The 25,731-nt window shown below is 39.6% G+C and overlaps 1 long non-coding RNA gene and 1 pseudogene across 2 annotated transcripts in view; one reads left to right on the forward strand and one right to left on the reverse strand.

The window, feature by feature from the left end:
• Positions 1 to 990: 990 nt before the first annotated feature.
• LOC138848225 (uncharacterized) overlaps positions 991 to 25,731 on the reverse strand; it is a 47,267-nt gene continuing 22,526 nt past the window's right edge. For both annotated transcript variants that reach the window (XR_011386043.1, XR_011386042.1), the window contains one exon: positions 991 to 2,161. This is a non-coding gene — a long non-coding RNA (uncharacterized lncRNA). The remainder of the gene's footprint in view (positions 2,162 to 25,731) is intronic.
• LOC138848223 (ubiquitin-conjugating enzyme E2 Q2 pseudogene) lies at positions 9,498 to 10,644 on the forward strand (annotated as a pseudogene).

Here is a 25,731-nt window from a genome sequence, read left to right on the forward strand (position 1 = left end):
TATGTAAAATGGGATATTACACACTCATAAAAAATAACAAAATCCTGAAATTTACAACAAAAAGATAAAATCTGAGATCATTATGGTCATTGAAATAAACAAATCACAGAAATAAAAAATATCATTTTTCTTGCTAATTCATTTATGTGTGTGTGTGTGTCTACAGTGATTACTAGAGGATAGAAATTGGGGAATGAGAGTTTTGATAATAAGTAACAAATGCAATCAATTCAAGTAATGGATTCTTATTTTAAGATTTATTTATTTGAGAGACAGAGTTACAGAAAAAGGTAGAGACACAGAGAAAGAAATCTTTCATGCACTGTTTCACTCCCCAAAATGCCTCAATGATGGCTGCTGGGCCAATCCAGAGACAAGAGCCAGGATCTTCTTCTGGATTTCCTATGTGGATGTAGGGTACCAAGAACTTGAGCTATCCTCTGCTACTTTCTCAGGCCATTAGCAGAGAGCTGGATAGAAAGAGGAGCATCTAGGTCATGACCTGCCTAAAAGAGATGTTGGTAATGCAGGCAGAGGCTTAACCTCTTACACCACAGCAATGGTGCTGCTAATGGATTCTTGTGTTCCATAAATATGGAAGGTAGACTTACTTTTTCTGTGTACATGTAAAAATAGTGCTCCATGCTCCATAGGCTGTATATATTCTTCATGTTAATTTTTAAAATAACCAACACAAAAACAGGAAAAGCCATAAATATGCTAACCTGGTTAAATAAAGGAATGGATGAACAAAGTGAGAATTTCAATAGAGAGAAACATTAAAATATATACCAAACCAATATAATTTAAATACATGTAAAAACAAAGTGCAGTGCAGGTATTCAATAGGAAATTTGATTAAACCAAGGGAATGATTAGAGAAATTGAAAATATGCAATTGTTTATATGTATATATATGCATATATATATGCATTTGGAAATCATACAAAATGAACAGAAAAGCAAATAAGAATGTTAAAGAGTGAAGACAGTCAAAGGATATATGCAATACCACCAAGAAAAATAAATCCTATATTGTCAAATGGCAGAAAGGAAAACAGAGACATAAAATTATAGCATTTATAAAAGACATCAAAGACAGCCTGTAATGCACATTAGATGCCTCACATAAGCCTCATAGTAAATATGAAGAAAAACTTAGTACATACATCACCCAAATAACAAAAACAAAAAAGGATCCAGACATATCTTTACATAAAAGCATCACACCACAAAGGAATATATCAAGGAAAGTAATGATTTACAAAATAATTGACAGAATAGCAACAGTAGGTCCTTAGTTGTAAATAATTACTTTAAATATAATTTATTAAATTATCTAACTAAAGAATTAGGTGCCTTAAAGGATAATGCTAGATTTAACTATTTGCTGCCTTCATGAAACTCATTTCACACAGGAACTGAAAGAAAATGTAAAACAAAAAATTCCACAAGAAACAGGAACCAAAAGAGAGTGAGTATAACTACACTTATGTCACACAAAATATACTTTATGTAAGGAATGCCATTATGTTGTGGTAGAGGGTTCATTTCATCAAAAGCTGTAATTGCATTTATATATATACATATATACATTTATATATATATACATATATATGGTAATTTTTCCTCTTGGCTATAAGGGAAGCTCAAGTAGTGTCCATTCATTTGAGGTGCGGAGCCATCTGTAATCACTGTAAACTGATGCTGTAATATTTATTCTTTCTGTTTCCAAGTTGCAGCACTTGAAGACTTCTTGAAAACTGGAAAATATGCTAATAGTTATAGAAATAGTTGTCACTTTAGTTTTAAACTCGTTTCAAACAATTTTTCTTCAAAAAAGGAATTGATTCTTTTGTCTTCTTTTCTGGTTTTTATCTTGAAGTATTTAACTTTGTTTCCTCTGCAGGCTTAAAAATAGTGTTTCAGTTACTTTACTAGAATTTCAAGAATCAGAGGTGTAATAATCCTTTGCCCCTTTTGTGATGTCACAGCTTTTGACCCACCTGGAGTGTTCTAGTGGTACCCTGGTCCCCAGAGAATTTAACTTGTGGCTGAGCTAATGGTCACACTGACAGTTGATTCCATTGGGGTCCTAATGAATCCAGAACATGTTGCTAATAAAGAAATAATAGGGCTGTGTTTTCCTGAAACTTGAAAGCTGCAACAACAAAACATAAAAATAACATTTGTCAATATAAATATAAATAGATATGAAGAAAGAGAATGAATGTAATACAGTGAGATTCAGGGGCTTCAGTACTGAATGTAAAACAATGAACAGGGGCCAGTGCAATGGCATAACAGGTAAAGCTACTGCCTGTGGTGCTGGCATCTCATGTGGGCACAGATTTGAGTCCCTACTGCTCCAATTCCAATCCAGCTTTCTGCTATGGCCTGGGAAAACAGTAGAAAATGGCCCAAGTCCTTGGGCCCTTGTATCCATGTGGTGGACCCAGAGAAGGCTCCTGGCACCTGGCTTCAGATCAGTGCAGTTCTGGTCATGTGACCATTTGGGAAGTGAACTAGCAGATGGAAGACCTCTCTCTGCATCTGCCTCTCTGTAACTCTGCCTTTAAATAAATAAATCTTTAAAAAAATGAACAACCATCTAGAGAAAAGCAAGAAGAAAATATTGGGCTCAAACAATATTTTAGGCAAAATGTACCTATCATGTATTTTCAAAACATTGCATTAAGCAATAAAATACATAATATTCTCAAATTTACATGGTGCACTATTTTCCATGATAGATTATATGTTGTGTCACAAAAAGTTTACAATAATTTTTTTTTTTCTGTAATACTACAAAACTAAAAATCAGTAAGCAAGGATTCAGGACAATTCATAAATATGTTTAAATTTTTAAAAAAATATTCATATTCTTCTGAAAACCAGTGGAGTTAAAAAATAAATTATCTAAATGACTTGAAAATAAAAGTAGAAAACAAATACAAAAACCTATGACATGTAACAAAAGCAGTTCTGAGATGTATATTTATATGAATAAACACCTACATTTAAAATAAAATCTCAAACAACTTAAAATTACATTTCCAGGAAATTAAAAAAATGACAAAATTTACCCAAACTTAGCAGAAAGAAAGAAGATAACAAGATTAGAACTTAAATAAAAGAAATACACTAGAAAAGCAATAGAAAAGATTAACAAGAGTGAAGCTTATTTTAAAGAGACCCATGGAATCAATGAACTTTAACCTAGAGTAAAAATGAAAGAGAAGTGTCAAATAAGATCATAATGAGAAAGAGACATTACCACTGGACAAGCCAAAAGCTAGGAATAAGAAGCGATTAAAATGAAAAACTACACCAACAATTATGAAAATCTTGAAGATATGAATGAAATCCTAGAAATCTGAAATTTTCCAAAACTGAATCAGGCAGAAGAATAAAATATAAAACCAATAACAAGACAGGAAATTGAAGCAATGATAAAAATTCTCCCAATTGAGTCAGAGCATTTGGCACAGCTGTGCAGAGGCCTACAACTTATATTAGAGTGCCGTGATCTGAGTCCTGGCACTGCTTTTGGTTACAGCTTCCTGCTGATTTGTTCCCCAGAAGACACCAGAACCTAACAAAGTACTTGAATTTCTAGCATTTATGTGAAACCCTTGGATTGATTTTGGATTCCTGGCTCCAGTATAGCCCATCTACAGCTCTTCTAGGCATTTGAAAAGGACATTAGCACATAGAACATCTTTCGTTCTCTCCCTTTCAAATGAAGGAATAATAATACATATATCCTTTTAAAATATCTTGCATTAGAGTAAAGCCCAGGACATGAACAGTTCACTGTGAATTCTGCTAAACATTTAAAATAGAAATGGTGATAATCATCTTTAAATTCTTCCCAAAAATTGAAGAGGAGGAAACACTTAACTCACTTTGCAAGACCAACAATACACTGATATAAAAACCAGGTAAGAAACACACAAGGGAAAAAATACAGGCCAATAGTTCTGGTGAACACAGATGAAAAATCTATAAAATACTAGCAAACTGTGGCAAGATTGTGGCACAGCATGTTATGTTGCTGGCATCCCATATTGCAGCACCAGTTCAAGTCCTGGCTGTACCATTTCTGGTCCAGAACCTGAATAAAGCGCTTGGGATAGCAAAGGAAGGCCATTTACTTGGCCCTGGGCACCTATATAACAGACCTAGATGGAATTCTGGGTTTCTGACTTGGCCAAACCTAGCCCCCAATTTGGGCATTTGGGGAGTGAACCAGCAAATGCAAGATCTCTCCCTGTCTCTCCTTCTCTGTCACTTCACCTTTCCAATAAAATAAATACTTTTTTAAAATACTAGTAAACCTGGGGCCAGCACTGTGGCATAGTATGCTAAGCCCCTGCCTGCAGCAGCAGCACCCCTTATGGGCACTGATATGTGTCCCAGCTGCTCCTCTTCCTATCCAGCTCTCTGCTATGGCCTGGGAAAGCACCCAAGTGCTTGGGCCCCTGCATCTGCCTGAGAGACCCAGAAGAAGCTCCCGGTTCCTGGCTTTTGATCAGTCCAGCTCTGGCTATTATGGCCATTTGGAGAGTGAACCAGTAGATGGAAGACATTTCTCTCTGTCTCCCCCTCTCTGCCTGTAACTTCACCTCTCAAATAAATAACAATCTTTTTTAAAAAAATATTAAGCAATTCTATAGCACACTAGAAAAGTTATTCAAACTTAAAAAGTGGGAATTATCTCAGGGATGCCAGAATGTTTCAATATATTAAAATTAATATGTGTGATGCATAACTGGATAAAGAAAATTGTATAGTATTCTATACATTATGGAATGTATGGCTCAAGACTATATACATTATGGAATACTATACAATGGTTATAAAAATGAAATCCTGTCATTTGCAACAAAATGAATGCAACTGGAAACCATATACTTAGTGAAATAAGCCAGTCCCCCAAACAAAAATACCATATATTCTCCATGACCTGTGGTAACTAATAGAAGACCTAAAAGGTAATCTGTAGAGTATTGATACCTTTTTTAAAAGATTTATTTATTTATTTGAAAACCTGAGTTAAAGAAAAGCAGACAGAGAGAGAGAGAGTTCTTCCATCTGTTGGCTCACTCCCCAAATGGATACAATGGCTGGAGCTGTGCCAATCAGAAGCCAGGAGCTAGAAGCTTCTTCCAGGTCTTCCACATGGGTGCACGGGTGCAAGGACTTCAGCCATCTTCTACTGCTTTCCCAGGCCACAACAGATAGCTGGATCAGAAGTGGAGCAGCTGGGACTTGAACTGATGTTCATATGGGATGCCAGCACAGCAGGTGGTGGCCTTACATGCTAAGCCACAGCACTGGCCACAAAATTGATACTTTGAAACGTGATGATCTTTAACAGCCCTTGACTTGACTATTGATGAATAATTTTCTTTCATACTAATTGTTGCATTCTTAGTCCTGGGTTAATCTTATGACTGTAAAGTTAGCTCTCAATAAATCTTGGTAAAAATAATTGGAATAGGAATGGAAGAAGGAAGAAGAGTGGCAGCATGGGCAAGGGGAATGGTAGAATGGAAAATAGCACTATGTTCCTAAATCTATATACATGAAATACATTCAATTTGTGTACTCTAAATTAAAATTTAAAATATAAGTGTGATATACAATATCATCTTAATAGAGAATAAAAATCACAAATGTCACAATACCAGCAGATGCAGAAAAACAACTTGTGAAAATTCAGATTTGATCATGGGAACTCTCAAAAAGCTGGCACAGAAAGAACATACCTCAACACAACAAAAGCCATAAACAGCAAGACCACAGCTAACATTGAAGTCAATGGTGAAATGTGTAAAACCTTTTATCAAAGATCAGAAATAATATAAGTATCTACATGTTTATCATTTCTATTCCACATAGTGCTGGAATTGCGAGATAGAATTATTAGGCAAGAACAAAAAAATCATCCTTATAAGAGGAAGAAGTAAAATTATTTCCATTTAGTGATATTAAGGAATCAATAGAAAAACTGTTAGAAAATAAATAAATTCAGGCCGGCGCCGCGGCTCACTAGGCTAATCCTCCGCCTAGCGGCGCCGGCACACCGGGTTCTAGTCCCGGTCGGGGCACCAGATTCTGTCCCGGTTGCCCCTCTTCCAGGCCAGCCCTCTGCTGTGGCCAGGGAGTGCAGTGGAGGATGGCCCAGGTGCTTGGGCCCTGCACCCCATGGGAGACCAGGATAAGCACCTGGCTCCTGGCTCCTGCCATCGGATCAGCGCGGTGCGCCGGCCGCAGCGCGCCGGCCGCGGCGGCCATTGGAGGGTGAACCAACAGCAAAGGAAGACCTTTCTCTCTGTCTCTCTCTCTCACTGTCCACTCTGCCTATAAAAAAAAAAAAAAAAAAAAAAAAAAGAAAATAAATAAATTCAGGAAATTTTTAAGTTCTAAAATCAATATAAAATTATTTGTATTTCTACAGACTAATAATATATTATCTGGGAAAGAAATTAAGATAATTTTCCTATATATAGGAGCATAAAGAAATACATTTTTTAGAATAATAAATAAATAATGTATCCAAATAAATGAATGTTTTATACACTAAATTATAAAACATTGATGAAACAAATTGAAAAAGATAGAAATAAATATAAAAGTAGCCTCATCATATTGGCATATGATCCAAAGCAATCTATGCACTCAGTGCAATTCCTATAAAAATACCAACAATCTTTTATTCAGAAATAGAAAAAATTCTAAAATTTCTTTGTGACTGTAAAAATACAACATAGTCAAAGTAAGCTTGAGCCAAAAGAACAACACTGAAGGTATCACACTTCTCACTTGAAAATATATTACAATGCTATTGTAATTAAAACAGTATGGCACCAGCTGCAGAAAATCAGCTGGAGCAGCAAGGGTCAAGGCAAAAGGCCAGTACATGCTGTGGGGACAGCAAGATGCAGTGTGCTACACAGGGATCTGGTGCCAGGAGCTTTTCAGGTATCAGGATCAAGGCCAGGTGTGCAGAGGCTGAAGGACCTAGAGCTGTAGTGGGAGCAGAGCAAAGCTAAGGCAGCAGGTTGGGGATCACAACTTTCTGAGGCTCAGGCAGCTCCAGTATCAGCCTGGGAAACCAATATGGAGCTAAGCTCAGAGCTGTCTGACTCACTGTGCACACTGCAGCCTGAGGGCACATCCCTGGAGATCATTTCTAGTTCTTCTAGAGGAGAGACAAGTGGAAATGAAAGTACAAAGTGAAGCTCCTGGAGAATTGGGCATCCTAGAGACCCAGTTAGAGATTGATTGGTGTGGGAACCACCACCCTTCAATAACAAACAACAATAATAAAATATAAAAAGAACGCAAACTGATGTACACTTCAAAATGATGATGTGATAAACATTAGAAACCATGGATTTGGATATATCAGAGTGTTTTAACATGGCTCATCAGGCAAAAAAGTATTATTATTCTCGAACAGAAGGAAGAGAGGCACCTTAGGCCAAATATTAAATGGAATATAACTGAAGTTTAAAGCCTTTAACAAAGTACCATGGTATTTTGGCAAAAATAAGAGAAATATTTAATAAAAATACAGCAAATGAAAAATGAATGAAGCAAAATGTATTGTAATTGAAAATTCACACATAAGTTTTAAAAGATTTCAATCATCCCAGTGTGTTGGCTATATTAAATAAACAAAAAATAAAGATTTGAAGAATATAAACCCAATTTTAAAAATCCATATTTGGGCTGGCGCCGTGGCTCAATAGGCTAATCCTCCGCCTTGCAGCGCCAGCACACCAGGTTCTAGTCCCGGTCAGGGCGCTGGATTCTGTCCCGGTTGCCCCTCTTCCAGGCCAGCTCTCTGCTATGGCCCGGGAGTGCAATGGAGGATGGCCCAGGTCCTTGGGCCCTGCACCCGCATGGGAGACCAGGAGAAGCACCTGGCTCCTGGCTTTGGATCAGTGCAATGCGCCAGCTGCAGTGCGCTGGCCGCAGCGGCCATTGGAGGGTGAACCAACGGCAAAAGGAAGACCTTTCTCTCTGTCTCTCATTGTCCACTCTGCCTGTCCAAAAAAAAAAAATTCCATATTTGTAGGTTTAAATGAATTATTGTTCAAAATGAGAGTATTCATATTTTTATAACTCATTACAGTTAACCTACACTACAAATTAAGTTTGCTTTCCAGGTAAAATACAGGATGGTAGTTAGATGTGTTTTAGAGATAAAATGAACATTTTTCTTTGAAGCAGGCATATTTGGGACATCATATATCAAAAATGTCTGGTTGGCTTGAAATTTAAATACAAGTAGTTTCTCCGCATTTGTATTAGCAAAATCAGTGACCAGGCTTTAAAGAAGTGACATTGCTATGGCAAGATTCACAAAAATTAAATAATAAATGGAAACAGAAACCTTAACTTCTTCCCAAATCATACAAATGAAACCTATTGTTGCTTTGGATTCATTCTGAGAGGAGGAGCGTGGTGGGGGCAAGAGGTGCGGAGTCACCACACAGACCACAGGAGTCAGGTGAAAGCAGGCCAGAGGCGAGCAGCCCACAGACTCATTTATTTCAGTTGGTACAGCAGCTTTAATAGCCAAGGCAGGCAATTCAGTCAAAGGGCGGTCTATGCCCTAACCAATCACAGCCTGTTGCCAGGCAGTATCCGAAGCCATCCAATGACAGCCTGTTGCCAGGCAGGCTCCATTGTCAGGTGGGTTTCAAAGCCATTCCTGAGTAACTGATGCTCGCTTGCCAGCAGCCACCTTGCCATGGCCTTCTCATTCCATAACAACTTATAATAAAAGAAAATTGAGAAATACCCTCTGGAAATTCAACTGCATGTTAACTCAATTAACCAAAGAGTGAATAAAAGGAGAGAAAACACATTAGGAGTTTATTTTTATTTTTTTAAAAGAATAATTTTTTTTTAATTTTTTTTGACAGACAGTTAGAGAGTGAGAGAGAGAGACACAGAGAGAAAGGTCTTCCTTCCGTTGGTTCACTCCCCAAATGGCCACTACAGCCAGTGAGCTGTGCCGATCTGAAGCCAGGAACCAGGTGCTTCCTTCTGGTCTCCCATGCAGGTGCAGGGCCCAAGGACCTGGGCCATCCTCCACTGCACTCCCAGGCCACAGCAGAGAGCTGGACTGGAAGAGGAGCAGCCGGGACAGAATCCGGCACCCTGACTGGGACTAGAACCCGAGGTATCGGTGCTGCAGGTGGAGGATTATCCTAGTTAGCCATGGTGCTGGCCAGGAGTTTATTTTAAAAGCAAAATATAAAAATGATACACTATGCCCTAGAATCATAGCTATACAAAGAATGTTTCCATGAAATTGCAGACCCAGTATCACATTGATGCTTGTTAGACCTGCAGAAATTTATGTTCATTTAAAACTAGTAAGTCTTTTTCCTGCCATACTCCGATCAGGGACTGGGGCAGTGGGGAGAGGCAGAGCTGCGAGAGCAGGGCCCCGGTGGCCCCACGGGGAGGTCATGGCTGTGACCCTGAAGTTGGCTTGGGGCCTGACTCCCCTTCTGCACCCCTCCCACCAGAAATGGGGAGATGTCTGTGTCAGCACTGAAGGCGAGATGAAGTTCCTGGCGTCCATCTTTGACAAGAACCACAGGCAATTCCACATCATCAGTGAGAAGCTGGATGAGCTGCACTGCCAGTTCCTGGTGAGGCCGCTGCTCACACTGCACTGCAGCATCATGGCAACTGACTCCTCTTCTTCACCAATACGGTTTGTGGACGCTGATGGCCCAAATCTGACCTCAGTTCTGGAGCGTATAGATGATTCTAAGAACAACAGTTTGCTTCATCAGCAATTGAGGTGGTTGATATATGAACGCAGATAATACAACCTTCCTAAGCACCTGCATGTTGAGATGCTGGATCAACCACTCCCCACAGGTCAGAATGGGACAACAGAGGAAGTCACTTCAAAAGAGGAGGAAGAGGAAGAGATGGCCAAAGATATAGAAGCCTTAGATCACTATGAGATGAAGGAAGAAGAACCTGTTAGTGGGAGACAGAGAAGGAAGGAATTGAAAAAACTTGGCAATATTAGAGAAGATTAGGAAGACTCAAAGGCAAGACCATTTAAATGGTGCCGTGTCTGGGTCAGTGCAGGCTTCAGACAGACTTGTGAAAGAGCACAGGGTCTATACAATCACAGAGCTACAATACAGGGATTTATTCAGTGGAACTCATAAATGAGTTTCTGTGACTGGCATGTTAAACTGCTGAAGGTTGACCCTGATAGTCCTTTGCACAGTGATCTTCAGATATTAAAAAAAGAAGACATAGACTATAGTTTGCTTAATTTCTCTTTTAAGGATAATTTTCTGTTTGATTCTCCATTTGTTCGAGTGGTGTTGCCTTTCTCTCAAGAGGGTATGTGTTCGGTGGAGGAGAATTGTGTACAGAACTTCTCACAAAACAGGACTGTAGCAGTGACAATCAATTGAATCAGTCATCATGAAAATAAATGCCACCTTAGACAAAGGCACAACCAGAGTGCAGTTTGGAACAAATAAGAATCAATATAATCTAGCAAGAGCCCAACAATCTTATTATTCCATTTTATAGATACATGAGATAAATGGCTGGTGCAGCCCTCCAAAGGGATATGGCTAAATAAGTTGACTGTCATATGTGTGAACCAATGTTGCTTTAAGAAAATTTTTCAAGGAGGTACCTTTCTCTGAAGGGAGGAGAGAACTTCCACTTTGACTATGACATAAATAAGATTGGAGTTGTCGAACTCAAGAGGCTTCCATAGCCTTGGCAGCTCATCACAAGAACCTAGGATGATTACTGACGCCATAAACAAGAGTGCTGATTGTTAAGTCAACAAGAGTCACTGTGCACTTACTCCCCATGTAGGAGCTCTGTCCTTAATATGTTGTACCATGTGAATTAACAGTATAACTAGTACTCAAGCAGTATTTTATACTTTGTGTTTCTGTGTGGGTGCCTTGAAATCTTTACTTAGTATATACTAAACTGAGATGCTCTATATAAAGATAATTGAAAATGAATCTTGCCTGGCACCGTGGCTCACTAGGCTATTCCTCTGCCTGCAGCCTTGGTACCCAAGGTACCAAGGTCTTGGTAGCTCCTCTTCCAGTCCAGCTCTCTGCTGTGGCCAGGAAGGCAGTGGAGAATGGCCCAAGTGCTTTGGCCCTGCACCTGCATGGGAGACCAGGAGGAAGCACCTGGCTTCTAGCTTCAGATCAATGCAGCGTGCTGGCCATAGCGGCCATTTGGGGATGAACCAAAGGAAGGAAGACCTTTCTCTCTGTCTTTCTCACTGTCTAACTCTGCCTGTCAAAAAAAAAAAAAGAAAAAAGAAAATGAATTTTGATGTGAATGGGATGGGAGAGGGAGAAGGAGATGGAATGGTTGCAGGTAGAAGGGAGGTTATGGGAGTGGGGAAAGCTGCTATAATCCAAAAGCTGTACTTTGGAAATTTATATTTATTAAATAAAAGTTAAAAAAAGAAAATCTTTTCAACATGCAGACACAGCTTTGAGTGCCTCATAACAGCAGTACTGAAGACGTAAGCTAATAGATATTTTAGTGGATAATCTGTCAGCTGACATAGAGTGCAAGTTACAGCCTTCTAATTTTGCTCATTTCAGGTATCCTGGACTGAGCAGAGGGGCCTTTCCTATATTTATCCTGATAAATACACATACTGGCCACTCCTTATCATCCCTTTTTCTTGAAAAGTGAAATCTTTTAAACAGATCAGTACCAGGTTACTGAACAGTTGTGGCTTTATGGTGACTTTCCTATTTTGAGCCCACAGGTTAAGAGAATTGGTAATATGTTGCTATATTTAGAGCCAATAAACATTTAATATATGCTCAGTATTGGTTTAGAAATTTTTGGGTCCTATAAACCAAATAGTTTTGTCAAGAATAAAACCATTTTATTATACTGCTAAAATAATGACGAGATGTATTTAAATCATCAAAAATTATTAATGGCTATGTCATGATTGTACTGTTTGCTGAAGATATACTCTAAATAGCATGGTGATGTACCTTTTAGGCAAAGAAATCAAGCTACGCCAGTTTAGTGTGTAGGTGGTCACATCCACTGGGACAGCAGTCCTACTGGGCTGAATCTGCGTCTTGTTGGTTTTTTTTGTTAATTTATAAAAAAGGTATTTTTTTATTTTTTTAACTTTTATTTAATGAATATAAATTTCCAAAGTACGACTTATGGATTACAATGGCTTCCCCCACATACCGTCCCTCCCACCCACAACCCTCCTCTTTCCCACTCCCTCTCCCCTTCCATTCACATCAAAATTCATTTTCGATTATCTTAATATACAGATCAGCTTAGTATACATTAAGTAAGGATTTCAACAGTTTGCTCCCACACAGAAACATAAAGTGAAAAATAATACATGATTTTTTTTAAATGATGATGAAATCAGATCAGACCTATTGTCATGTTTAATCCCAGTGAGAGTCAAGTTGGGAATTGATAATTTCTTTCTTTTTTTTTTTTTACAGAAGATCAGTTTAGTATGCATTAAGTAAAGATTTCAACAGTTTGCACCCCCATAGAAACACAAAGTGAAATATATTGTTTGGGTACTCGTTATAGCATTAAATCTCAATGCACAGCACATTAAGGACAGAGATCCTACATGAGGAGTAAGTGCACAGTGACTCCTGTTGTTGACTTTACCAATTGACACTCCTGTCTATGGCATCAGTAATCTCCCTATGCTCCAGTCATGAGTTTCCAAGGCTATGGAAGCCCTCTGAGTTCTCCAACTCTTATCTTGTTTAGACAAGGTCATAGTCAAAGTGGAGGTTCTCTCCTCCCTTCAGAGAAAGGTACCTCCTTCTTTGATGACCTGTTCTTTCCACTGGGATCTCACTCACAGAGATCTTTTGCCAGAGTGTCTTGACTTTCCATGCCTGAAATACTCTCATGGGCTTTTCAGCCAGATCGGAATGCCTTTAGGGCTGATTCTGAGGCCAGAGTGCTATTTAGGACATCTGCCATTCTATGAGTCTGCTGAGTATCTCACTTCCCATGTTGGATCACTCTCCACTTTATTTATTCCATCGGTTAGTGTTAGCAGGTACTAGACTTGTTTATGTGCTCTCTTTGACTCTTAGTCCTTTCATTATGATCAATTGTGAATTGAAATTGATCACTTAGAATAGTGAGATGGCATTGGTACATGCCACCTTGATGGGATTGAATTGGAATCCCCTGGTATGTTTTTAACTCTACCATTTGGGGCATGTCAGCTTGAGCATGTCCCAAATTATACATCTCTTCCCTCTCTTATTCCCACTCATATGTTTAACAGGGATCACTTTTCAGTTAATTTTCAACACTTAAGAATAACTGTGTATTAATTACAGAATTAAACCAGTCATATTAAGTAGAACAGACAAAAAAACTACTAAGAGGGATAATGTATTAAGTTGTTCATTAACAGTCAGGGCTAAGCTGATCAAGTCACCACTTCCCCTAGTGTCCATTTCACTTCAACAGGTTTCCTTTTTGGTGTTCAGTCAGTTGTCACCGATCAGGGAGAACATATGGTATTTGTCCCTTTGGGACTGGCTTATTTCACTCAGCATGATGTGTTCCAGATTCCTCCATTTTGTTGCAAATGACTGGATTTCGTTGTTTCTTACTGCGGTATAGTATTCTATACAGTACATGTCCCATAATTTCTTTATCCAGTCTACTGTTGATGGGCATTTAGGTTGGTTCCAGGTCTTAGCTATTGTGAATTGAGCTGCAATAAACATTAGGGTGCAGACCGCTTTTTTGTTTGCCAATTTAAATTCCTTTGGGTGAATTCCAAGGAGTGGGATGGCTGGGTCGAACGGTAGGGTTATCTTCAGGTTTCTGAGGAATCTCCAGACTGACTTCCATAGTGGCTTCACCAGTTTGCATTCCCACCAACAGTGGGTTAGTGTCCCTTTTTCCCCACATCCTCGCCATCATCTGTTGTTGGTAGATTTCTGCATGTGAGCCATTCTAACCGGGGTGAGGTGTAACCTCAATGTGGTTTTGATTTACATTTCCCTGATTGCTAATGACCTTGAACATTTTTTCATGTGCCTGTTGGCCATTTGGATTTCCTCTTTTGAAAAATATCTATTGAGGTCCTTGGCCCATCTCTTAAGTGGGTTTTTGATTTGTTTTTGTGGAGTTTCTTGATCTCTTGTAGATTCTGGTTATTAACCCTTTATCTGTTGCATAGTTTGCAAATATTCTTTCCCATTCTGTCGGTTGTCTCTTCACTCTCCTGACTGTTTCTTTTGCAGTACAGAAACTTCTCAATTTGATGCAATCCCAATAGTTGATTTTTGCTTTGACTGCCTGTGCCTCCCGAGTCTTTTCCAGAAACTCTTTGTCTGTGCCAATATCTTGAAGGGTTTCTCCAATGTTCTCTAGTAACTTGATGGTGTCAGGTCGTAGATTTAGGTCTTTAATCCATGTTGAGTGGATTTTTGTGTAAGGTGTAAGGTCGGGGTCTTGCTTCATGCTTCTGCACGTGGAAATCCAATTTTCCCAGCACCATTTATTGAATAGACTGTCCTTGCTCCAGGAATTAGTTTTAGATCCTTGATCAAATATAAGTTGGCTGTAGATGTTTGGGTTGATTTCTGGTGTTTCTACTCTGTTCCATTGGTCTATCCATCTGTTTCTGTACCAGTACCATGCTGTTTTGATTACAACTGCCCTGTAGTATGTCCTGAAATCTGGTATTGTGATGCCTCTGGCTTTGTTTTTGTTGTACAAGATTGCTTTAGCTATTCGAGGTCTCTTGTGCCTCCATATGAATTTCAGCATCATTTTTTCCAGATCTGCGAAGAATGTCTTTGGTATCTTCATTGGTATTGCATTGAATCTATAAATTGCTTTTGAGGGAATGGACATTTTGATGATATTGATTCTTCCAATCCATGAGCATGGAAGATTTTTCCATTAAACACATCTTTCCAACAAAGATCCATACAGACTGAAAGTGAAAGGCTGGAAAAAGATATACCAAGCCAACAGAAATGAAAAAAGAGCGGGCGTAGCCATCTTAATATCAGACAAAATAAACTTTACACAAAAACTGTTAAGAGTGACAAAGAGGGACACTATATAATGATTAAGGGTTCAATTCAACAGGAAGATATAACAATTATCAATGTATATGCACCTAACTACAGGGCAGCAGTTTATCTAAAAGATTTGTTAACGGACTTAAAGGGAGACTTAGATCCCAATACAATAGTACTGGGGGACTTCAATACTCCACTCTCAGAAATAGACAGATCAATAGGACAGAAGATCAACAAGGATACAGTAGATTTAAACGACACTATAGCCCAAATGGATCTAACAGATATATACAGAACTTTCAATCCTACAGCTAAAGATTTTACATTCTTCTCAGCAGTACATGGAAGCTTCTCTAGGATTGACCACATACTAGGCCATAAAACAAGTCTCAGCAAATTCAAAAGAATTAGAATCATACCATGCAGCTTCTCAGACCACAAAGGAATGAAGTTGGAAATTAGCAACTCAGGAATCCCTAGTATACGCAAACACATGGAGATTGAACAACATGCTCCTGAATGAACAATGGGTCATAGAAGAAATTAAAAGAGAAATCAAAAATTTTCTGTAAGTAAATGAGGATAACAGCACAACATACCAAAACTTACGGGATGCAGCAAAAGCAGTGTTAAGAGGAAAGTTTATATCAATAGGTGCCTACATCAAGAAATTGGAAAGGCACCAAATAGATGAGCTTTCAATTCACCTCAAGGATCTAGAAAACCTACAGCAAACCAGACCCAAATCTAGTAGGAGAAGAGAAATAATTAAAATCAGAGAAGAAATCAACAGGATTGAATCAAGAAAAACACTACAAAAAATCAGCCAAACGAGGAGCTGGTTTTTTGAAAAAATAAACAAAATTGACACCCCATTGGCCCAACTAACTAAAAAAAGAAGAGAAAAGACCCAAATCAATAAAATCAGAGATGAAAAAGGAAATGTAACAACAGACACCACAGAAATAAAAAGAATCATCAGAAATTACTACAAGGACTTGTATGCCAGCAAACAGGGAAACCTATCAGAAATGGATAGATTCCTGGACACATGCAACCTACCTAAATTGAACCAAGAAGACATCGAAAACCTAAACAGACCCATAACTGAGACAGAAATTGAAACAGTAATAAAGGCCCTCCCAACAAAGAAAAGCCCAGGACCAGATGGATTCACTGCTGAATTCTACCAGACATTTAAAGAAGAACTAACTCCAATTCTTCTCAAACTATTCAGAACAATCGAAGAAGAGGGAATCCTCCCAAATTCTTTCTATGAAGCCAGTATCACCTTAATCCCTAAGCTGGAAAAAGATGCAGCACTGAAAGAGAATTACAGACCAATATCCCTGATGAACATAGAAATCCTTACTTAATGCATACTAAACTGATCCTCTGTGAAAAAAAAAAAAAAAAAAAGAAGGAAATTATCAATTCCCAACTTGACTCTCACTGGGATTAAACATGACAATAGGTCTGCTCTGATTTCATCATCATTTAAAAAAATCATCTATTATTTTTCACTTTATGTTTCTGTGTGGGAGCAAACTGTTGAAATCCATACTTAATGTATACTAAGCTGATCTTCTGTATATTAAGATAATCAAAAATGAATCTTGATGTGAATGGAAGGGGAGAGGGAGTGGGAAAGGGGAGGGTTGTGGGTGGGAGGGACGGTATGGGGGGAAAGCCATTGTAATCCATAAGTCGTACTTTGGAAATTTATATGCATTAAATAAAAGTTTAAAAAAAAATTCTCGCCAATACAATGCAACAACACATCAGAAAGATCATCCACCCAGACCAAGTGGGATTTATCCCTGGTATGCAGGGATGGTTTAATGTGCGCAAGACAATCAATGTGATACACCACATTAACAGACTGCAGAAGAAAAACCATATGATTATCTCAATAGATGCCGAGAAAGCATTTGATAAAATACAACACCCGTTCATGATGAAAACTCTAAGCAAACTGGGTTTGGAAGGAACATTTCTCAATACAATCAAAGCAATCTATGAAAAACCCACAGCCAACATCCTATTGAATGGGGAAAAGTTGGAAGCATTTCCAGTGAGATCTGGTACCAGACAGGGATGCCCACTCTCACCACTGCTATTCAATATAGTTCTGGAGGTTCTATCCAGAGCTATTAGGCAAGAAAAAGAAATTAAAGGGATACAAATTGGGAAGGAAGAACTCAAACTATCCCTCTTTGCAGATGACATGATTCTTTATTTAGCGGACCCAAAGAACTCTACTAAGAGACTATTGGAACTCATAGAGGAGTTTGGCAAAGTAGCAGGGTATAAAATCAATGCACAAAAATCTACATCCTTTGTATACACAGACAATGCCATGGCTGAGGAAGAACTTCTAAGATCAATCCCATTCACAATAGCTACAAAAACAATCAAATACCTTGGAATAAACTTAACCAAGGACGTTAAAGATCTCTACGATGAAAATTACAAAACCTTAAAGAAAGAAATAGAATAGGATACCAAGAAAAAAGGTATTTTTAACATTTATTTAATAAATATAAATTTCCAAAGTACAGCTTTTGGATTACAGTGGATTTTTTCCCACATAGCTTCCCTCCCACCCGCAACTGTTCCATCTCCTGCTCCCTCTCATATTCTATTCACATCAGGATTCATTTTCAATTATCTTTATATGCAGAAGATCAATTTAGTATATATTAAGTAAAGATTTCAACAGTTTGCACCAACACAGAAACACAAAGTGTAAAGTACTGTTTGAGTACTAGTTGTAGCATTAATTCATGTTGGACAACATATTAAGGATAGAGACATACATGAGAATAAATGCACAGTGACTCCTGTTGTTGACTTAACAATTGGCACTCTTGTTTATGGCATCAGTAATCTCCCTAGGCTCTTGTCATGGGTTGCAAGGCTATGGAGGCCTTTTGACTTCGCTGAATCTGATCTTATTTAGACAAGGTCATAGTCAAAGTGGAAGTTCTCTCCTCCCTTCAGAGAAAGGCACCTCCTTCTTTGATGGCCCATTCTTTCCACTGGGATCTCACTCTCACAGAAATCTTTAACGTATGTCTTTTTTTTGGCACAGTCTCTTGGCTTTCCATGCCTGAAATACTCTCATAGGCTCTTCAGCCAGATCCAAATGCCGTAAGGGCTGATTCTGAGGCCAGAGTGCTGTTTAGGACATCTGCCATTCTAGGAGTCTGCTGTGTATCCCACTTCCCATGTTGGGTCATTCTCTCCGTTATTTATTCTATCAGTTAGTATTAGCAGATACTAGTCTTCTTTATGTGATCCCTTTAACTCTTAGACCTATCAGTATAAACAATTGTGAACTGAAATTGATCACTTGGACTAGTGAGATGGCATTGGTGTGTGGGCTTGCCACACCAGTCAAACGGAACCTGAAGGAGGGAGTGGGAATGAAAAGAGTGTAAAGGGTGGAGAAAATGGAGCCAAGACAACAAGGCTGATCAAGGAACATTTTTTCTAAAGTCCCAGTGGTATTTATACATAACCAGCTGCAGAACAAAGAAGCAAAAAGAAGTACAAAAGATAACAACATGTGTAACCAACTTATTGGGCCTCCGGTGGCACAGATAATTTTAACAGAGTGTTCTGGATTATCATCCTCCTTCAGGATGTCATCCTCCTTAAGGATGGGAGTATGTGATTTTCTCATCCCAGGAATTCCCCAAGCCGATTGGCCTTAACTTGTCCAAAGGCTGCCTACACATTGGTACATGGCACCTTGATGGGATTGTATTGGAATAACCTGGCACATTTCTAACTCTATGGTTTGGGACAAGTCAGCTTGAGCATGTCCCAAATTGAACATATCCTTCCTCTATTATTCCCACTCTTAAATTTAACAGGGATCACTTTTCAGTTACATTTCAACATCTAAGAATAATTCTATGTTAACTACAGAGTTCAACCAATAGTATTAAGTAGAACAAAAAAATACTAAAAGGGATAAAGAATTAAGTTGTTCATCAACAGTCAGCACAAGGGCTGATCAAGTCACTGTTTCTCATAGTGTCCCTTTCACTTCAACAGGTTTCGTTTTTGGAGCTTGATTAGTTGTCCCCAATCAGGGAGAACATATGATATTTGTCCCTTTGGGACTGGCTTAATTCACTCAGTATGATGTGTTCCAAATTCCTCCATTTTGTTGCAAATGACTGGATTTCATTGTTTTTGACTGTTGTGTAGTATTCTATAGAGTACATGTCCCATAATTTCTTTATCCAGTCTACTGTTGATGGGCATTTGGGTTGGTTCCAGGTCTTAGCTATTGTGAATTGAGCTGCAATAAACATTAGGGTGCAGAAGCTTGTTGGTTTGCCAATTTAATTTCCTTTGGGTAAATTCCAAGGAGTGGGATGGCTGGGTTGTATGGTAGGGTTATATTCAGGTTTCTGAGGAATCTACAGACAGACTTCCATAGTGGCTTTCCTGGGTTGCATTTCTACCAACAGTGGGTTAGTGTCCCTTTTTTCCCCACATCCTCGCTAGCATCTGAAGTTGATAGATTACTGTATGTGAGCCATTCTAACCGGGGTGAGGTGAGACCTCATTGTAGTTTTGATTTGCATTTCCCTGATTGCTAGCAATCCTGAACATTTTTTCATGTGCCTGTTGGCCATTTGGATTTCCTCTTTTGAAAAATGTCTATTGAGGTCCTTGGCCCATCTCTTAATTGGGTTGTTGGTTTTGTTTTTGTGGAGTTTCTTGATCTCTTTGTAGATTCTGGTTATTAACCCTTTTTCTGTTGCATAGTTTGCAAATATTCTTTCCCATTCTGTCAGTTGCTTCTTCACTTTCCTGACTGTTTGCAGTACAGAAACTTCTCAATTTGCTGCAATCCCAAATGTTAATTTTGGCTTTGACCGCCTGTGCCTCCAAGGTCTTTTCCAAGAAGTCTTTGCCAGTGCCTATATTTTGCAGGGTTTCTAAATGTTCTCTAATAATTTGATGGCATTGGGTCATAGATTTAAGTGTTTAATCCAGGTTGAGTGGATTTTTGTGTAAGGTGAAAGGTAGGGGTCTTGCTTCAAGCTTCTGCAAGTGGAAATCCAGTTTTCCCAGCACCATTTATTGAATAGGCTCTCCTTAATCCAGGAATTGATTTTAGATCCTTGATGAAATATCAGATAGCTGTAGATGTTTGGATTGATTTTGGTGTTTCTACTCTGTTCCATTGTTCTATCCATCTGTTTCTGTACCAGTACCATGCTGTTTTGATTGCAAGTGCCCTGTAGTATGTCCTGCAATCTGGTATTGTGATGCCTCCAGCTTTGTGCTTGTTGTACAAAATTGCTTTCGCTATTCGAGGTCTCCTCTGTCTCCATATGAATTTCAGCATCATTTTTTCCAGATCTGCGAAGAATGTCTTTGGTATCTTCATTGGTATTGCATTGAATCTATAAATTGCTTTTGAGGGAATGGACATTTTGATGATATTGATTCTTCCAATCCATGAACATGGAAGATTTTTCCACTTTTTGGTATCCTCTTCTATGTCTTTCTTTATGGTTTTGTAATTCTCATTTTTATCCTTCTTGGTTAAGTTAATCTTTATCATTCTTGGTTAAGTTAATTCCAAGGTATTTGATTGTTTTTGTGGCTATTCTGAATGGGATTGATCTTAGCAGTTCTTTCTCAGCCATGGTCTACAAAGGCTGTTGATTTTGTACATTGATTTTATATCCTGCTACTTTGCCAAACTCTTTTGTGAGTTCCAATAGTCTTTTAGTAGAGTTCCTTGGATCCCCTAAATAAAGAATCATGTCATCTGCAAAGAGGGATAGTTTGAGTTCTTCCTTCACAATTTGTATCCCTTTAATTTTTCTTTCTTGCCTAATGGCTCTGGCTAGAACCTCCAGAACTATATTGAATAGCAGTGGTGAGAGTGGGCATCCCTGTCTGGTACCAGATCTCACTGGAAATGCTTCCAACTTTTCCCCATTCAATAGGATGCAGGCCGCAAGTTTTTCATAAATTGCTTGACTGTATTGAGGAATGTTCCTTCTATACCCAATTTGCTTAGAGTTTTCATCATGAACGGGTGTTGTTTTTTATCAAATACTTTCTCTGCATCTATTGAGATAATCATATGGTTTTTCTTCTGCAAGTTGTTTGATTTGTGAACGTTGAACCAGCCCTGCATACCAGGGATAAACCTAACTTGGTCTGAGTGGATGATCTTTCTGATGTGTTGTTGCATTCTAATGGCCAGAATTTTATTGAGGATTTTTGCATCTATTTTCATCAGGAATATTATTCTGTAACTCTCTTTCAATGCTGTATCTTTTTCAGGTTAGTGATTAAGGTGATTCTGGCTTCATAGAAAGAATTTGGGAGGATTCCCTCTTTTTGATTGTTCTGAATGGTTTTAGAAGAATTGGAGTTAGTGCTATGCTACGTCAAAACTCTTGTTTTGGGTCAGAATGAAAATTGAACAAAAGAGATATGGAAACAAGCAAATCTGAAACCAGGAAAATGGAGGGAATCACAGATGAATCATCACAGAATTATCTACTGATGTGCCCAAAATAATGAAAGCAACCTTGAATTCAGAAAGCCAAATCCTGTGCCATGTTTTCAAAAAAACATTCATCCAGTTACCTGAATTCCATTATCCAGCAGGAAACAAAATGTAACATCATAACATTCATTAAACTAGTGAAATACATGAAATATATGAAGAAAAACCCAAGCAAAGAGGCTGTAGCAAGATCTGATGTTGAGTTAGACACAAGAGAATTGGATCTTTCTCATTTGATCCACCCATATGTGGCCAAAATGTTGATAAATTCTGATTGAGTATCACCAGAAAAACACAGGAAAACTCATTTTGGAAAAAAATTATAATCCCTGTCATCTATGAAAGGCTTAAATTTCACTTTCACTAACACAAAAATCATCTCTGTCAGTGTTGCCCATAGATTTTGAAACCTAAAACTCCAGTTTGTAGTGTGTTTGTATATCATTATATATACTACATCAAAACTCTTGTTGATTTTGGTCAATGTAAAAAATGAAGGAAAGTGATACGGAAACAAATCTATAATCATAAAAATGGAGGCAATTGCAGATGAACAATAGAATTATTGGCTGATGTGCCCAAAACAATAAAAGCAACCTGCAATTCCAGATACGGAAATCAAGGGTCCTGTAGAAATAACCCATTCATGCAGTTACCTGAATTCCGTTATCCAGCAGGAAAACAAAATGCAACATCATAACATTCATTAAAATAGTGAAACACATGAAAAATATGCAAGAAATCCTAAAGCAAAGAGGCTATGGCAAGAGCTGATATGCAGTTAGTCACAAGAGAACCAGATTTTTCTTGTTTGATCCACCAATAACTTGCCAAATTGCTGGGGAATTCCAATTGAGTATAACCAGAAAATTGCAGGCAAACACATTTTGGAGAACAGTAAAATCCTTCTCTTCTACGAAAGGCTTAAATTTCATTTTCTCAAATGGAAGAATCATCTTTATCAGTGTTGCCTGTAGACTTTGAACCATAAAACTCCAGTTTGTAGTGTGTTTGTACATATAATATATACTAGGACAAAACCATTGTTGGTTTTGGTCAGATTAAAAAAATGAACAAAAGAGATAACGGAAACAAAAAGATTAAAACCCTGAAAAAGTGGAGGGAATTGCAGATAAACAATGGAATTATCAGCTGATGCAACCAATGAATAAAACCAAACTTGAATTCCAGAAAGCAAAATCCTGTGCTGTGATTTCAAAAGACCATTCATTTTGTTATCTGAATTCTGTTATGCAGTATGAAACAATATGTAACATCATAACATTTATAAAAATATTGAAATACATAAAATATGCAAGAAACCCCAAAGCAAAGAGGCTGTAGCAATAGCTGATATTTAGTTAGCCACAAGGGAACCAGATTTTTTTCGTAGCACCCATCCACATCTGGCCAAATTGCTGAGGAATTCTGATGGATTTTAAGCAGCAAATTGTAGGCAAGCTAGTTTTGGAGAAAATTAAAATTCTTCTCTTCTACAAAAGGCTTAAATTTCATTTTTGCAAACACAAAAATCATCTAGGTCAGTGTTGCCTGTAGATTTTGAACCATAAAACTGTAGTTTGTAGTGTGTTTGTATAGCATAATGGATACTACGCCCTAACTCTTGTTGTTTTTGGTCAGAATAAAAACAAATCAAAGAGATACAGAAACAAAAAAAAATTAAAACCCTGAAAAAATGGAAGGAATTCCAGATGAACAATGGAATTATCAGCTGATGTGCCCTTAACAGTAAAAACAACCATGAATTCCAGAAAGCCAAATCTTGTGCTGTGAGTTAAAATGGTCATTCATCCAGTTAGCTGAATTCGGTTATACAGCATAAAACAAAATGCAACATCATAACATTCATTAAAAATAGTGAAATACAGGAAAATCCAAATATATACAGGAAATCCCAAAGCAAAGTGGTTGTTGCAAGATCTGATATTGAGTTAGCCATAAGAGAATATGATGTTTTTCATTTGATCCACTCATAACTGGTCAAATTGCTGAGGAATTCCAATTGAGTATAAACTGCAAATCGCAGGCAAACTCATTTTGGAGAAAAGTAAAATGCTTCTCTTCTATGAAATGCTTAAGTTTCAATTTCGCAAACACCAAAATCATCCGGGTAGTGGTGGCTGTAGATTATGAAACATAATATTCCAGTGTGTAGTGTTTGTATCATAATGGAAACTGTGGGGAGCAATTCGGACTAGACTAAGTTACTGGAATTAGGACTTATTCTATGCATCTGCTCTCCCACAATATGGCGCTGGGAGAGGAGAAAACAGCTTCTACGCAGCTGCCTCCAGTTCAACCAATAAACTGTAGGACCTACTCCTGATTAGAGGAGAGCAGCGTACTCGGCGTGTGGGCAGCCGAGTTGGGATTGGCGGAGGAGGACTATAAAGGAGGAGAGAGACGGCATGCATCAGGAACATCTATGGGGAACATCTAAGGGAACCCGTGCAGCCCCCCAGAAAGCCGGCCGGCGGTGTGCCGCTCCCCTGCGGAAGTGGGGAATGTGGCCAGGGGGAACTGCCCTTCCACGGAGGTGGAAGGGATAGTAGCCAACCCGGGAAGAACCAGCAGCAAACCCGGGGAGGGCCGAGCAGACGAAAGAACAGCGCAGGGTCTTGTGTTGCTCCTCCACGAAGAGGGGGAGCGACATAATGGTGCCGTGACTCGGAGATGAAGCCTAGGCAGGGTCCTGTGTCGTTCCTCCACGAAGAGGGGGAGCGACATAATGGTGCCGTGACTCGGATAGGAAACCTGACTCGGATATGAAGCCTAGGCAGGGTTCAGTGTCGTTCCTCCACGAAGAGGGGGAGCGACATAATGGTGCCGTGACTCGGATATGAAGCCTAGGCAGGGTCCTGTGTCGTTCCTCCACGAAGAGGGGGAGCGACATAATGGTGCCGTGACTCGGATATGAAGCCTAGGCAGGGTTCAGTGTCGTTCCTCCACGAAGAGGGGGAGCGACATAATGGTGCCGTGACTCGGATATGAAGCCTAGGCAGGGTCCTGTGTCGTTCCTCCACGAAGAGGGGGAGCGACATAATGGTGCCGTGACTCGGATAGGAAACCTGACTCGGATATGAAGCCTAGGCAGGGTTCAGTGTCGTTCCTCCACGAAGAGGGGGAGCGACATAATGGTGCCGTGACTCGGATAGGAAACCTAGGACGGATAGGAAACCTAGCTCGGATAGGAAACCTAGGACGGATAGCAAACTTAGGAGGGAAGAAACGGGAAGAAGCAGGAAAATACCGGAGAGAGAGACTAGCAAAGAGCCTAGGTGCCGGAAGAAGCTATTGAAAGCCTAGGCAGAGACTCGGATATGGACTGTGGGAAAGAAGTTAGGATTGACAGCGAAAGTGAAAGCTTTCATAGACTCGGATGCGGACTATGGCGGGGAAGCTAGGAGACTGAAAGCGAAAGTGAAACCTGGAGGAGGCTTGGACTCGGATACGGACTGTGGGGAGAAGCCAGGAGAAATGAGAGGAATATTGTTGGAAGAAAACTTGGGGAAGCATACCGGGTAGAGAAAAATGTTAGGGAGGATGAAGCCGCGAGTGCAGGCCGAGGCGGAGATATAAGCCACCTTGGAATTCTTCAAGTCACCCCGGGGAGCAAGAGGCGAAGATCTGGAACCAGAGGCAGAGACGTGGGCCGCCAGGATTCGCCAGGTTAGTCCGGGGAACTTGGACTGAATGCCGGTGGTGGCAGAAACATTCGCGGAAGCCGCCGCGTGCAGAGAGAGCACGGGGCGTTGGCGCGAGGCCGTGGTGCGGGCGCGAAGTGCGTGGAGACCGCGGAGCGTGCGCGCAGAGCCGGGAACCTGCCGGCGGGGCGAGGCGCCGGGAAGCCGCGCAGAGCCGGGAACCCGCCGGCGGGGCGAGGCGCCGGGAAGCTGCGCAGAGCCGGGAACCCGCCGGCGGGGCGAGGCGCCGGGAAGCCGCACAGAGCCGTGAAGCTGCCGCGGGGCGAGGTGCCGAGAAGCTGCTGCGGGGCGAGGTGCCGAGAAGCAGCCTCGGGGCGAGCACCGCCGGGAAGCC

This window comes from Oryctolagus cuniculus, unplaced genomic scaffold, assembly GCF_964237555.1.
Source record: "Oryctolagus cuniculus unplaced genomic scaffold, mOryCun1.1 SCAFFOLD_54, whole genome shotgun sequence".
In the NCBI taxonomy this organism is placed as follows: Eukaryota; Metazoa; Chordata; class Mammalia; order Lagomorpha; family Leporidae; genus Oryctolagus; species Oryctolagus cuniculus.